The sequence below is a fragment of the Peromyscus maniculatus genome, chromosome 10 (genome assembly GCF_049852395.1).
Source record: "Peromyscus maniculatus bairdii isolate BWxNUB_F1_BW_parent chromosome 10, HU_Pman_BW_mat_3.1, whole genome shotgun sequence".
Classification (NCBI taxonomy): domain Eukaryota; kingdom Metazoa; phylum Chordata; class Mammalia; order Rodentia; family Cricetidae; genus Peromyscus; species Peromyscus maniculatus.
This window is the reverse complement of record NC_134861.1, coordinates 99129670-99144962: the sequence shown is the minus strand read 5'-3', so window position 1 is coordinate 99144962 and position 15293 is coordinate 99129670.

Below are 15293 nucleotides of genomic sequence, written 5' to 3'. Positions count from 1 at the left end.
TAAGGTTCTCCAAAGGAACAGAGTAGAGAAAATGAAAATGTATATTAAAAGGGGAGTTATTAGATTGGCTTACATGATACAGTCTGGGTGGTCCATAAAAGCCGTCTTACAGAGGACAAGACCTCAGGAGCTACTCAGTCTGAAAGTTTGGATGTCTCAGGTGTCCTAATCTGGTTCTGAAGACCCACAAGATTCCTGGCGAGCCATTGGTCCTTGGTCCAGTTTGGAAGCCTGAAGCTGGATCCTCCTGTCAGCGAGGGGATTGGCAGTGACAGCAGCAGAGGTGAGGAACTTCATCATCAGATAAGAGGCAAAGAGGCAGGAAGAGAAACTCTTCTCTCCTTGTTTGGCTTGCCACCAGCAGGTGCCACCCACGTTTAGAGTGGGTCTTCCACTTTAACTACTCTGACCAAGAAAGTCCCTCCCAGGAGTGTCTGGTGGCCTGGCCTTTGGTTATTTGCAGAGCCAGTCAAGTTGACAATCAAGATTAGCCACCCTGCACATCACCACCTGTCTCAGTCAGAGAGGTCTCTACTGCTGTGAAGAGACACTATGACCATGGCAACTCTTGCAAGGAAAACATTTAATGGGTGGCTCGCTCACAGTTTCAGAGGTTCAGTTCATTGTCATCATGATGGAGCATGGCAGTGTGCAGGCAGATGTGCTGGAGCTGAGAGTCCTACATCTTGCAGGGAACAGGAAGTCGACTGACAGCCACACTGAGGGAAGCTTGGACAAAAAGAGGCCTCAAAGCCCCACCCCACAGTGACACACCTCCTCCAACTAGGGCTCACCTCCTAATAGTGCTGCTCCCTTGGGGTCCATTTTCTTCCAAACCACTACACCACCTCAGAGGGCTGAATTGCTACCTTTCCTCCTTATTCATTGGCTCTCCATCTCCTCCTTACATCCATGGTCAGACCTATCCCCCAGGGCTCAGTAACCACCTCATCTACTCTGTCTACACCCCAAAATGTCACACCAGAATGCTTACAGTCCTTTCACGGCCTGACATCTCCATGGTCTGAGGGAAAAGGTTGTGTGGTGATCTGAAGATGAAGGAAGCTCTGTGTGAATATTTGTGCAATGGATCTGTTGACTTAGTGTGTTGATCGAACTTTTGAAACCCTGCAGCTGGTCACATTCTTTCCTCTGTTAGTGTCTCACTGGTGACACGCTAGATTCAGAACACACAGCATAAAGATGCCATACATAGAACACAGTTTTCAGTAGTTCTTGTTGGAAATCTGGGAGCCTCTGTCTTTCCTTGGACTGGAATACACTTGCTGTGGAGAGGAGATGGTGGCGGTCTGAGTAGGCTGAGTGTGTGGTCATGCTGACTGGGAGCAAGATTCTAGTAGGTCCTGGAGGTGGGAATGTTATCTGGGTACTTAAAAATTATTTGGGGGTAATCTTTTAAAGTTTGATTTCTAACATTTTTTACAGACCCAAGACATGCCATTGGATTTGAAGAAATAATAGTTTTCTTTGAGCCTTGCATTTCAGAGTTTGGCAAATGCCGATTTCCTGATTGGACACTGGAGCCTCAGGTGCTTCATCTGAAGATGTTTACAGGAAGCCGGTGCTTTCCCTCATCACCCAGAGCGTAGGGATGGATAGTATGTTAACGCTGTTACAGCACATGAATGGTGTGCCCTTGGTTACCCTAGATCACTTTTTTATTTTTGCTCTTATACAATGCAAGACAGGGAGAGCTATGATTACCACGTTGCCAGTTAGCTGTTCTGTGAGACTATGATTATGCAGAGTGTAGAGGGAACTTTATTTATAAACTTAGTTTCCAGGAAAAAAAAAAACCAGAGTCAAAAAGCTAAGCCAGCACACCATCTAATTCTCAATGTAAAATAATGCAGAAGTGTGGAAGACGAACATCTGATTTGTCACATCGGATACACTAATGTTTTATCCAAAAGGAAGAACACATTGTAACGTGCTCAGTCATCTGCATAAACACCACCTGGCCCTTTACAGGCACCTACTCAACTAACGGGAGTCAACCACAAATGGCAGGCAGCAAACGAAAAGTCTCTCTCTTCCTTTTCTTAATTTAAAAACAAGGATTTTATGTATCGAAGCGGCAGAATCTGGTGCATCTTTTTCAACAGCATAATATCAATGTGATTAAAGTGAAGTGGCTGGAACTTTCCACATTAGGGAATATCTGATCACAAATTCCCCAGATTTTCAACAGCCAAAAAAAAAAAAAAATCATTATCCTTTAAAAAGTGGGTAGATCAAACCGGACCCTGAGCAATAATGTATTTATTACAACATGAAGCTACTTCCCTTGGGTATATCAGCGGGCCATATATTGGGAATAGCTGTAGTTTTTGTGTAAAATATCTTGCTAGAGATGGGAGAATTTTTTTTTCCATCTCCAAACTGACACATTCTGGTTGTATGCCTCAATGAGCATGCTGCCTTGCTACATTACACAGAAAGAGGCAGTGTGGATCCCCCAGTTGTCCTGATATAAAAATGAGACGCGTCCATCACCAGGGCACACTGTACCAGCCCTGAATATTTCAGAGGGCATTTACTGAGCGGGTGAACGAGACTGATGAGTCACCGGAAAACAATCATCCTTACACCTTTCCTTCTTAGATTTAAGGCGGCTAGCAGAGGGCATTCTGAGTCACCAAAATGTAATTTCTAGATAATGGCTGGACTCTTTTGGACTCTCGTTCTCCTCGTGAAAACACCATGGAGGCTCAAGGAGGTTGGATATGATGGTGTTCAATTATTGTTTTTAAAATCAATTACTTTTTTGTAATTTTGTAAGTATGAGAAATTGATTTACACATTTAATAAAATACACAATGCTCTCTGATCACGGCTCTCTGTTACCCGTTCCCGGCTTCTCCCCTGCCGTCAGATGCCTCCTTATTTCATATCAGTCTCCCTTCTCTTTTTCTTTCTTTTTTGGAGATAATATTGGAGGACCACAGAACTCTGCCATTAGTTCATCCTTATATTGACGATCTGTGTGTCATCTCTAGCTTCCAGAAGTTTCTACCTTTAAACAAGTCTTCCAGTTATTTGCCACTCCCAGGGACCACTTGAAAAGTGAATTCACAGCTCTTTTGTGTAAGGGTTCCAGACGCGTGTCCTCAGCCAAGCCTTCTAGTCACAGATTTTTAATGTGTTTCCTGGTGATGAGGGTGACTCGGCTCTCCCTGCTTCTGGAGTCAATTCATGATGATATTCTTCAGCTTAGCTGCCCAGGACATCCATGTCAACCTAAGGAAAAGGCTCCATTGCGTTTACACCGTTCACACGCCTCTTCCCACAGTCTCTGGCACAGATTCCTATTTTAAGTGCATTCTCTGACTCATGGGGAGGCGGGGGAGGGGAGACTCTGGCATCAGATAAAGAAAAGGAATTTTTTTTCCCCTTTTCCATGTTCTTAGAGAAGTCTAGAGAGCAGTTTTATTCATTCATTATTCCACTTTTTAAAGTCCCTACTATGTGCCACGGTTGAGCAGAGACAAATGAAATACAGATCTGCTTCTGCCTTCATGCCACGTTTATTCCACTAAATTTGAACAAATACTGAGGATTCCAGAAATAACTGACCATGCTTCTGCTTCCACATCAGAGAGACTCGGCCACTCCAGGAACACAGAGACTTTACAGGTTTTCTTGTGTGTACAGCAAGCTTTGTGCAACCGCCGTTAATTTAATCTATACCACAAACTATAGAGGAGCAGATTGAAACACCAACTTTCTCTGTGAGAGGGCTACTCAGGTCCATCTGAGAGCGAAGCGAATGAGTTAAATTTACATACTTTAGTGAGCAAACCACTTTTTTTTGTGGTGGGGTTGGCGGGGGAGTTTCAAGATGGGTTTTTCTGTGTAGCTTTGGAGCCTGCTTTGGAATTCAATTTGTTTACTAGGCTGGCCTCGAACTCACAGAGATCCGCCTGCCTCTGCCTCCCCAGTGCTGGGATTAAAGGCGTGAGCTACCACCGCCCAGTCGGATTATTTCCTTTTGCTGTCGAGCCTCTCTCCCCGCCCCGCAAAAGCCGGTAAGTTCAGCTGTCCAGAGAGAAGATATGCGGGTCTCATAACACAGTGAGGGAAGAGAAAGGAGGCGGAGGAGGGAGCTCATAATCGCACACCCACCGGCTTGGTCTGAATGGTGCAGGGGACTGCGGTCTGTGTGCCCAGGGCCTGAAGGAGTCAGTGCTACACCGCACAAGACGTTGCTCAGGTCAGAAAAAGGCTTTCCCTGTAGCGGATATAGATCCGGCTTGGCGATCCAGTGGACACGTGTGTGGTAAAGGGAGCAGGCGGGAGGCTGGCGGCGGCATCGTTTCACTGGTCTCTTTCTCGCAGGCCTGATCACATCTATCCCTTTCTCTTTTTCTTGATAAAACTCTTGTTAGTGGATTCTGTCGGATGTCGTGACTTTTCCTTTGGGGCAAGAGCGCCGTAAAAACCAACACTCAGTGTAAGGCCTGCTGTGGTGTGCACCTTTAAGTTCAGCTACTTGTAGAGCTGAATCAAGTGGATCAAGAATTGGAGGCCAACCTGTGCTTCAGAGCGAGCTAACTAGACTAACAAACTCTTTGAGGGCACCGTGCCGAGGGTGCAGGACCGGGTTTGTCTTCAAGAAGTGTTTCCGGGGGCATCCCAGTGGAGTTACTGTATGATCCTTGGAAATGGAGGCCCCCTCTTGGGGTTCTTAGTTACATTAGCAAGAGAATTCAGGAACGGACGCAAGTGGAAACTCAAGGGCAATTTATTTGAGTTCAAAAGAAACACCCAAGGGCAGGCAAACTGTAAACCCTGAAGCTGCTCAGAGGAGGGGGAAGAAAAGAAAAAGACTCCACCTCCTGAGATAGCAAGATTGGAGGTCAGTCATGCGGCAGCAGGAGGGGAAATCTCGGAGAAAGAGTGAAGCCGGCCAGAGCACTCTCCGAGGGCGTTTAGAAGCTGCTCAGACCCCAGCCAGCAAGTGAAAACCACAGAAGGACAGTGAGGACTCAGGATGTGGGGCAGACACACCTGCACCTGGCCAGGGCTGGCTGGGCCTAAACCAGGGACCTGGAATTCTGGGAGAGAAAAGTGAACTTGCCCCCTAGGGGTGGGCCGCTACCCAGGTCCCTGACCTGCCCTCCTGAATTAACTGTTTTTGTTTGTTTTGTTTTGTTTTGTTTTGAAGTCAGTGTTTCTCTGTGTAGCCGCCCTTACTGTCCTGGAACTCTGTAGACCAGTCTGGCCTCAAACTCAGAGATCTGCCTGCCTCTCTGCCTCCTGAGTGCTGGGATTGGAGGTGTGCACCACCACCGTCCAGCAGGATTAACTATTTAGGGAGGAGACACCTCCACACCTCCACCTAGAAGTAGATTCCATTCTCCCCTGTAACAGGTCAAATAAAACTCATCTATGAATTGGATTTGGCTTGATGGATACCAGTAGAAACCTCTGGGTTATAGGCCATGTCTCTGAGGTGAGAAGAAGCAGTACTGATTCATTTGGTCATTGTGCCCTTCAGAAATCTGGAGACAAAATGCTCTCAACTTTGCTTATAGAGGTAAGAAGTAAGCAGCTGTGAAAGAAAATGGCCCCCAAAGGGTGTGGCACTATTAGGAGGTGTGGCCTTATTGGAGTGAGTGTGGTCTTGTTGGAGGAAGTATGTCACTGTAGGGGCGGGATTTGAGGTCTCCTATATGCTTAAGCCACACCCAGTGACACAGACCACTTCCTGTTGCCTTTGAGCCAAGAAGTAAGGACTCTCTGCTCCAGCACCATGTCTGCCTGCATGCCACCATGTCACACCATGATGATAATGGACTAAACCTCTGAAAATGTAAGTCACCCCATTAAATGTTTCCTTTACAAGAGTTGCTGTGGTCATGGTGTCTCTGCACAGCAACAGAAACCCCAAGGCAGCAGTGTTACTACACTAGTCATTACGGATTCCCAGGTTGTTGGGGGGGAGGGCTCTCATCCAAAATCATCTGAATGGAAGGACATGCAAGAGCTACAAACCCATCAGGCTAATGAATAAATACTAAGTGAAATTTGTATAAATCTTAAACTATACAAATATTAAGTGGGGTTTGTGTAACTCTTAAATTATCTTGAATGTTATGGCTTGGACTGGTGCTGAAGTACTATTTGATGATGTCAACACAATGAGCTAAGAATAATTCTGGGTGAAAAACCTCCTCCCACCTCTAAGAAAACTGCCTTAATAGATGGAAATACAGCTCCTTGAAAGAGTGTGCTTCTTCTTCTTCTTCTTCTTCTTCTTCTTCTTCTTCTTCTTCTTCTTCTTCTTCTTCTTCTTCTTCTTCTTCTTCTTCTTCTTCTTCTTCTTCTCCTTCTCCTTCTCCTTCTCCTTCTCCTTCTCCTTCTCCTTCTCCTTCTCCTTCTCCTTCTCCTTCTCCTTCTCCTTCTCCTTCTCCTTCTCCTTCTCCTCCTCCTCCTCCTCCTCCTCCTCCTCCTCCTCCTCCTCTTCCTCCTCCTTTTAATTTGCCTTCTGGTTTTAGAGTTAGGTTGTCTCATATAATTTTTGCCAGAGCCCTAGTTAATTATTAACTTTTAATTTAGTGCAGTGTTTGAAAGGACTAATTCTTTTCTATGCTGTCTTATTTAAGCAAACCAAATGAAACTAAACTATGTGCTACTTGGGTCAAGGGATTCACGAACACTCTGTATGACAGTGACAGGGGATAGGTACCAAAGACATACCTCACAAAGTTGGTGATTTCTAAGCTGGCGCTTAAGGGAAAACTTGTCTTGAGGAATGATAGGAGCTTGCAGAGAGAGAGAGAGAGAGAGAGAGAGAGAGAGAGAGGGAGAACAAATTGATACTTTTTATAGAGGTGGGAAGAAAATACCTGGTCCGTGTGAGGGATTGCTAATGGCCCGTGCTGAGGAAACACTGCTCTTCCCAGGGCCTGGGAGCTGCTGGTACCCCATGTGGTCATTATCTTTATGAAGTTCTTTTTCATCTTCAGAGAAAAGAGGCCAAGGGTCAGTGGGAACACCATTTTTTCCCCTCTATGGATGAAACTTCGTATAGCTTTATGCCTAAGATCTTAATGAACTTGAACTGTAAAACTGCACAAACTTAAGTCACAGTCGAGACCTGCTGCAAGCCGTTTGTTTTAGACTCCAGATCATTCTAGGGAAGAGGCTCTTCTTTCGTTGCTCTTGTTCAGAGAGAAGCCTAGAACTAATTTTGGTTGTCTTCCCAGGGCCTGGCATTGAGGTGAAGAGGGTTCATAGAGAGTGAGTTGGAGTTGCGGACAGTGCATATAGTTAATGCTGCTCTTTCCTTGAATCTTCAGTGACTTGGGCTGGCTGAACGGCTCATTGGGTTGTCAAGCCTGATGACCTGAGTTTGATTCCTAGGACCCATGTGGCTGAAGGAGAGAACTGACTCCAGTAGGCTGTCTGTCCTCTGAGCTCCACGCACACTGTGGCACATCTCCACCCTAAATGCACATAAATAAATGTAAAAAGAAGTAAAGGAAAAAGAAGATATGAGTAAATATAAATGGATATTCACCATCTAGAGCGGGAATAGTAATGTCTTGGCAAGTCTTCAGTGACTTTATAACTAAACACACAGAAATAGGAAAAGCAGGAAGGGATTAGACACAATTGTGGTCTAAGCTTCTGGCAGTGTCAAGTGATAAAGCGACAGTTTTTACTAGAATATGCTAACTCAGCTACTCACAACAGTCTAGGCCACAAGAAAACCACTACAGGTAACAAGTGACCACATGAAGCAGGCAAAGTCTGAGCCCATTGATGAACAGGTGGCATGGGACTTGGCCTTGGATTCTTATGGAAATTTCTGACAGGAAGGAGCTAAGTATGTTTTCAAAGTCTTGGTCTCTGAGGACTGACTATGTGAAGAACTAAGCCATTCTTTATTGAACTATGGGTCTAGGAGGGAAAAATAAAAGTCCTTTCCGTGGCAGGGCGGAGTGGGGCTGGAGCCGCAGGAACTCATATTGGTGTTACCAAGAATATTTGGAGACACAAACCCCAGTCCTCTTGACATCTCTCATTTTATGGATAAAGATATGAACATTCTGAAAGTTACTTACAGTCCCAGAAAATAATTGGACCAGAATGTAAGTCTGAGTGTTTTGGAATAAATTTCTGCATCTCAGACAATGCTGTGTGCTATTTCTGAACTTGCTTTGTGGACCTGAAGAGAGTTCACAAAGAAGGACACTAATTATCAAGATGAGTTATGTTTATGCTGTATCCCCAGTGTTGTGTATGCTAAATACTTAAGCTTTCTCTTGACTTCTTTTTTCTTTTTAATAGCCCAGAGATGTAGATACTTACTTAGCTAACTGTTATTGTTTCTTTTAGTATTGAGGACTGAACCTAGGCAAGTGCAAGTGAGCTACAGCCTTGGCACACTTCCTAGTTTTTATGGATAAGAAAACTGAACCTTTTAGGTTGAGTAACTGTTGTTTTCTCTAGGCCTGTGGTTTGTGAAGCCAGTTAGAACCCAGGCGCTCAACGCACTGCAGTTACTGCTCATTACCCTTTCCTCCTACGGTAGGACACAGACAACTGGGGCGGGGGAAGGGATGGCTCAGTCTGTAAAATGTTTCCTGTGAATTCATGAAGACCTGTGTTCAGTATAGCCATGTGGAAGCTTTTAATCCTAGCACTGTGCGAGGCACAGACAGACAGACAGACCAGTCAGCCTACGACTCAGTGAGCTCTAGGCTCAGAGACCCTGTCTCAAAAAATACAGTGGGATGGGACTGGAGATGCTCGGTACTGAAAAGTATATACTGCTCTTCCAGGGGACCTGAGTTCACTCCCAGAAGCCACTCTGGGTGGCTCACCTATAACTCCAGATGGAGAGGTCTCTTGTCTCTGGCCTCTGAGTCTGCAGGCACCTGAGCTCACATGCACCCCCGACTCTCACATAAACATAATAAAAAATAAAAGAAATAAAAATCTGAAAAGCATGAAGTGCCTGGGTCCTGAGCAACAACCCCGGAAGGGGACTTTAGACCTCCCCCCGCACAGGCAGCCCTGTGCACCCGCACAGACATGCGCCTATGTGCACACACGGAGAGGAGGTAAACGCTCAAATTGTGCTGTTCCATTGAGCTCCTTTGATTCTGTCTTGGGGTTATCATTGGTTTGCAAGTCCAGCATTTGATTTCCAGCCCTTCCATTTCTTCCTTTAGATTTTCAGCTCAACCTAGGGTCACTTCCCCCCTGTTCAATTTCAGGACATTACTGGTGCATACTTATGTAGGCTCCTTTTCCAGAGCCCTGGAGGACACCTCATCAGGACGTATTACTGGCTTCTTAAGTTCCAGTAGCTGTCACTGCTGTCTTTTTAGAACAAAGGAATAATTAGAGATCATTTGTAATGAAAGCCACTTCTCTGTTTCTGACAGAAGAGCTTTTGTGTCTTTGTTGACCTCTTTGAAAATTACAGAAAAATATAAAAATCAATCCATCAAAAAAACCCACAACTCAACACCTCATCCCAATGACTTGCCCATCCCAGATTGAAGCTCCCTCAGAAGGAGACTTTCTGGTCTTTCATCTAAGGCCAGTGTGAAAGCCTAGGTAGTCCCCTGGACCACTTTAATCAATTTAATGGGATTTGTCGACTTCAGGCTTTGGGACAGTACAAAGAGGCACTCAGATGTGAGCAGTGAGCCAATGCTTTCCCAGAGCCCTGGACTGAAAGCAGCTGTACATGATGAGGAGAGGGCCAAGAGAAGTCAGTGCTGGTCCATTCTGGCTGGGTTGATACAGTCTGAAACCCACTGTTTATTCCTGAAGGTGTGGCAGAGCCAGCTGGTCCTTCTATCCCGAACCATTTCCTTTACAAGGCACTTGTGAGAAAAGATGTGTACGGTGATGGACCTTTGTTAGTTCAAAGGTTTTTACCTCTTTATTCTAAAGCTCCATTGTGAATTCACAGGGCTTAAAATATGTATTACTGTCCCTTTCATTTTATCTTTCTAAAAGAAATCAAAGACGGAAAAGTTTTTTCTTCCCAATGAGCTTGTGTGGTGTTTGTACATTTAGTTTCTTAACATCTCAGCTGGTTCAATGGGAGCTGCTGAGACATTGTTCTCCCGGAGTCCGGACTGATGCTCCTCTCTTCAGTAATTACAGATTAGCTTATTGTAAATGATGCAAAGGAAAAGCCCTCGAGTGCATTTAGAATTTTATTTTATGCGTACGGATGGATGTTTTACCTGTGTGTATGTTTTTGCACCACTTGAGTGTCTGGTGCCCACAGAGGCCAGAAGAGTGTCGGATCCCCTAGGGCTGGAGTTACAGATGGTTGTGAACCACCTTGTGGATGCTGGGAATTGAACCAGGTCCTCTGAAAGAGCAGCCAGGGCTCTTAACTGCTGAACTGTCTCTCCAGCTCCCTACAAGTGCATTTTAAAAACGATCTGAGAGTGTTAATTATTCTTTCCTTTTCTATTAAAACTGAGGAATTTGTCTCCCTCCCTGTAATCCCTACCATTGAGAATGGCGTTGGGGATCAAGCAGGGGGTTTGGGACACGCAAGGCACTCAGGGCTTGCCCTCCCCCACCACGCAGCTCAGCTGCTCTTGATCTCACCGTTTTCCCATCTTGGTCTCCAGAGTGTTGGGATTATTGTTGAGTGTCACCACTCCCGACTTCCAATCTTTGAGTATTTCTATTCACAACTTTTGCTTCAAAAGAACCCAGATAAATAGAACAGGTTTGGGGCCTGGCCATTGTGTTCTATATAGGGTGATAGTTTTAAAAAAAAGATCTTGTCTGTATGACCAAAATAACAGTCTCATGAGTATTACTAATTGCTGTTTTCTGTTGTCAGCCCGAGGAATTTATCCTGCAGGCACTTATTTCTTATTGAGAATTGCTTGCCCCCTGGAGTCTCCATGTATTATGTTTTTTTTTTATCTGACATACAATCCATACTTTAAAGCCTATCTTTTATCCATTCGATACAGTTTAAAGTTTTGTTGACTGACAGTTTATGAAAACAAGACATGTTCACTTTTTCAAATCTAGGAAAACAGAGTAATCACTTCGTAGTACAAAAAACAAAAAACAAAAAACCAAAACAAAAACCCCCACCACCGGTGACACCATCCAGTTTCCTAAAGAAATACATTGTTCACCAGCTCCTAAAATGGGATTCGAAACACTTGTGACAGGTGGAAGAAGGGAAGAGAATTAAGGTGTGGGCACAAACAAAGTGGCATTAATAATTCAGGTAAATACAATCTGTGTATAAGAGAAACTGTCCAGGTCATGGGGAATGCTTCTGCAGGACAGGGCATTAAGGCAGTGGGAAAACCAGCTGAGGTTTGAACATTTTATGCTCAGTGCAAAGGCTCTATGGAGTTTGAATTCTCTCTAGATTTCCTTTTGGCACATGTGTATGAATGGTGTGTGTGTGCATGTATGCATGTGTGTTTGCATGCATGTACACACATGCTTGTGCACATGGAGGCCAGAGGCTGATTTAGGTGTCTTTCTTGGTCACCCTCCACCTTAGTCACCGAGACAGGGTCTCTCACTTGAACCCAGAGCTGGCTGATTCAGCCAGTCCAGTTAGCCAGCTTGCCTGGGAACTGCTCCGTCTCTGTCTCCTGCATGCTGGGTTTACAAGGGTTCTGCCATGCTTGCTGGGCGGGCATTCATGTAGGTGTTGGGGATCCAGACTCCATCCTTGATGCTTGTGTACCAAGCCTGCCGAGACACCTCCCTAACCCTGAATTCCTCCTTCGAGTCCATTGTTCCAGTAAACATTTTCTTTGGCCTCTAGCCTTTCTGAGGTTACATGGAGTTTCCCCCGTGTGGTACACATTGTTTTAGGGACCTGACAGTAGCAGACTCTAAGCTGGTCTGGGATGCTTTGTAGTTTATTGTTGCAAACTGTAACTGAGCGGAAGCGGTTACTTTCTTAGTTAAGCCATCTACACTCTGTCACATTTTCCACATTTCCTTGGTGGTGTTTCTGAAAGGAGCTCTCCAGGTAATAGGAATGACTCAGTTATCAAGGCACAATGTAAAAATATCGTTGAAGGTGTCTGCGAGAGCTAGGATCACAAGATATATCGGCAAAGATTAAAATTAGAGGGTACACAGACAAGAACTATTATTATTATTATTATTATTATTATTGTTGTTGTTGTTTTGGTTTTTCAAGACAGGGTTTCTCTGTGTAGCCCTGGCTGTCCTGGAACTCTCTCTATAGACCAGAATGGCCTTGAACTCGGAGATCCACCTGCCTCTGCCTCCCTAGCACTGTGATTAAAGGCATGCGCCATCACCGCCTGGCAAGATCTATTATTTTAAAGAACAACCTTACTTTGGGTTTGGAAGAGCTATGACTCAATTTAGAACACAAACTGGTCCTCTAGTTTTGATTTGCAGTGACCCTCAAAGGACTCTGTAGTGAAGGTATAAATGGTTGCCAGCTTGTGGCACTACCTATCGGGAGTTGTGAAACAGATTAGGAGGTGGCGTCTAATGGGAAGGAGTTGGGTCGTTAAGGGTTGGCCTGTAAGGGGATCAGGATCTCCACCCTTCCCTCTCCTTTTGCTTTGCAGCTGCCAGCAAGTGAAAGGTCCTCCACGCCCACATGCTCCCACAAGAGTCCTGTGTTATCAAACTCGCCGGACAACCAGGGACTGAACCCATGAACACAAACAACCTTTCATCCTTGAGTCCACTTGCTCAGCGAGTGTGTGTGGGTGTGGATGCGTGTGTGCTTGTGGCAGCCTGGAACCAAGGTCAGGCTTGTCCCACAATCATTCCCCACCTAGAGACAAGAGTCTCTCATTTAACCTAGAGCTCACTGACTTGGTTACATGGGCTGGCCAGCAAGCCCCAGGAATCTTCCTGCCTCCACCTCCCCTGCTCTGGAATTACAGACATGGAGTGCTGGAGGTTGATCATAGGTGCTCACGCTCACTATTGTTCTGAAGATGCAGTTGGGTTGTCTAGCTCTTCCCATCTGTTCAGCTGTGGTTCAATAGCAGAGCTCCATTAGCCTGATAACTAACTACACGGCTCAAGTTGCCATATTTCCTCCCTCCCTCCCTTCCTCCCTCCCTCCCTCCCTCCCTCCCTCCCTCCCTCCCTCCCTCCCTCCCTCCCTCCTTCCTCCCTTCCTCCCTCCCTCCCTCCCTCTCTCTCTCTTTCTTTCAAGATTTATTTATGCCGGGCGGTGGTGGCGCACGCCTTTAATCCCAGCACTCGGGAGGCAGAGCCAGGCGGATCTCTGTGAGTTCGAGGCCAGCCTGGACTACCAAGTGAGTCCCAGGAAAGGCGCAAAGCTACACAAAGAAACCCTGTCTCGAAAAACCAAAAAAAAAAAAAAAAAAAAAAAAAGATTTATTTATTATGTACACATACCGTGTTCTGTCTGCATGTACCCCTGCCTGCCAGAAGAGGGCACCAGGTCTCATTACAGATGGTTGTGAGTCACCATGTGGTTGCAGGGAACTGAACTCAGGACCTCTGGGAGAGCAGCCAGTGCTTTTAACCTCTGAGCCATCTCTCCAGCCCAAGTTGCCATATTTTCTTAAGTCAGTTTAGATGACTGCAGATCATGAGAAAAACATTCACAACTGCAAAATCCTACAGAGGAAAATGAACTGACTGCTCGATGAACACACAGAGGTTAGTGGTGAGAAGACCCTTTCTGCTCTCGCCCTGTCATGATAAAACCAATATATAATAACTACACTTATCTGCCTATCATCTACCTGTCTGTCTTTCTAGCTATCATCTATAGATATAGTACAATACACTAAATACCTAGTATCTGTAAGAGAGATGGTGGGGTTACTGCAGTACCTTAAAATGTTATATTTTATAGCTGCCTGTCACCTATCTATCAATCATGCATTGGTCGTATATGTATGTTTGTGAGCATATGTGCTCTCTAGATAGCTAAGATTTGTGCACTCCAGATTTTTAAGTGCTTCCAGACATACGAATTGTTTACATGCTGACTGCCATGCACATTCATTTACGCCCAGGTTGATGTCTGCACTGCTTTCGCATCCTTGTTTTCTGCAACTCGCGGGACAGCTTGTGAATGCGCTGTAGTGGTGTGTGCACCTCTATGGACATTGGCACCTGATTGTTGCCAATCTTTTGTCCGGACGCATGCTGCTGAACTCTCTTTAATCTCACATACACTCTGATCGGCTTTCCAAAGTGGAATTTCCAGATTGAAGGGCACGTGGGTTTTTAGATATTGCTAATTATTTTTCATAAGATTAAATCTGCACTTTTATCAACAATGGGTGAGGAAGAGGGTTAGTTCCCAAGCTGACATTGGAATTCTAGATTACAGCCAACATAGCTGTCTTTTTAAAGGACTTTTTTTAAAAAGTAGAAATGAGACTGAACATCTTTGTGTACGTTATGTTCAGGGGCTACTTGTTTGCTTAGTCTAGTTCCAACCAGTTTTGTTTCCTTTTTTTTTCCTGCTGATTTTGTTCTTCCAGTTTTCTTGCAATGCTGTCCACTATGCAGACTCACTCAGGGAAGCGAGCTCCATCAAGTGACTTCCATTCGTGGACGGCCTATGCATGAATGAAGGCAGAGCCTATGATTTGTATCTAGCCAAGAGATTTTGACAGAGTTGACAAGACTTTACAGAAATGATTTAAGGTCCTTAAGATTTAGGTTAGAACAAAAAGAGGTGATCCTGGGCTCCCTTGCCTTAGTCAGGTGGGCACGAGGAGAGAGGGTCTGAGGATGGAGATGGGGTAGAGGGTGGAGGAGCTCTGTCGCCGCTGCTGAAGAGGCAAGATGAAGTGCATTTGGCTGACATGCGGAGGGGATCCTTTTGGAAACAGATCTCATTCTAGTCAATTATCAAGGTGAGAACACAACTTGTGTGTGTGCACGCATGCTCCTGTGTGTGTGTGTGTGTCTGTATGCCTATGCACCACTACTTACAGGGAGCACACTGTCTAGTCATCAACTTCTTCATATAAAATTTCTTATCGGAAACTTAATGGATAACTTGTCGTATTTATGTCATATGAAATGTCATCTTGAGAGAACATATTCCTTTAACATGCCATGTAGCTAATGGTCAGGTGTTTTTGTCCTGCATGGATGAAGTGGACTTTAGTTCTAGGTGTTACTGACATGCACACCTAAGCCATGACCTCCAACCCATGGCCTTTGCTGGTAACACCTTTACGAGTTTAACCCCCATCTTTTGTTTGCCTCTTGAGTAGTTCAGAGTCCACACTGAAGAAAAGGGGCTCTTTGGCGGA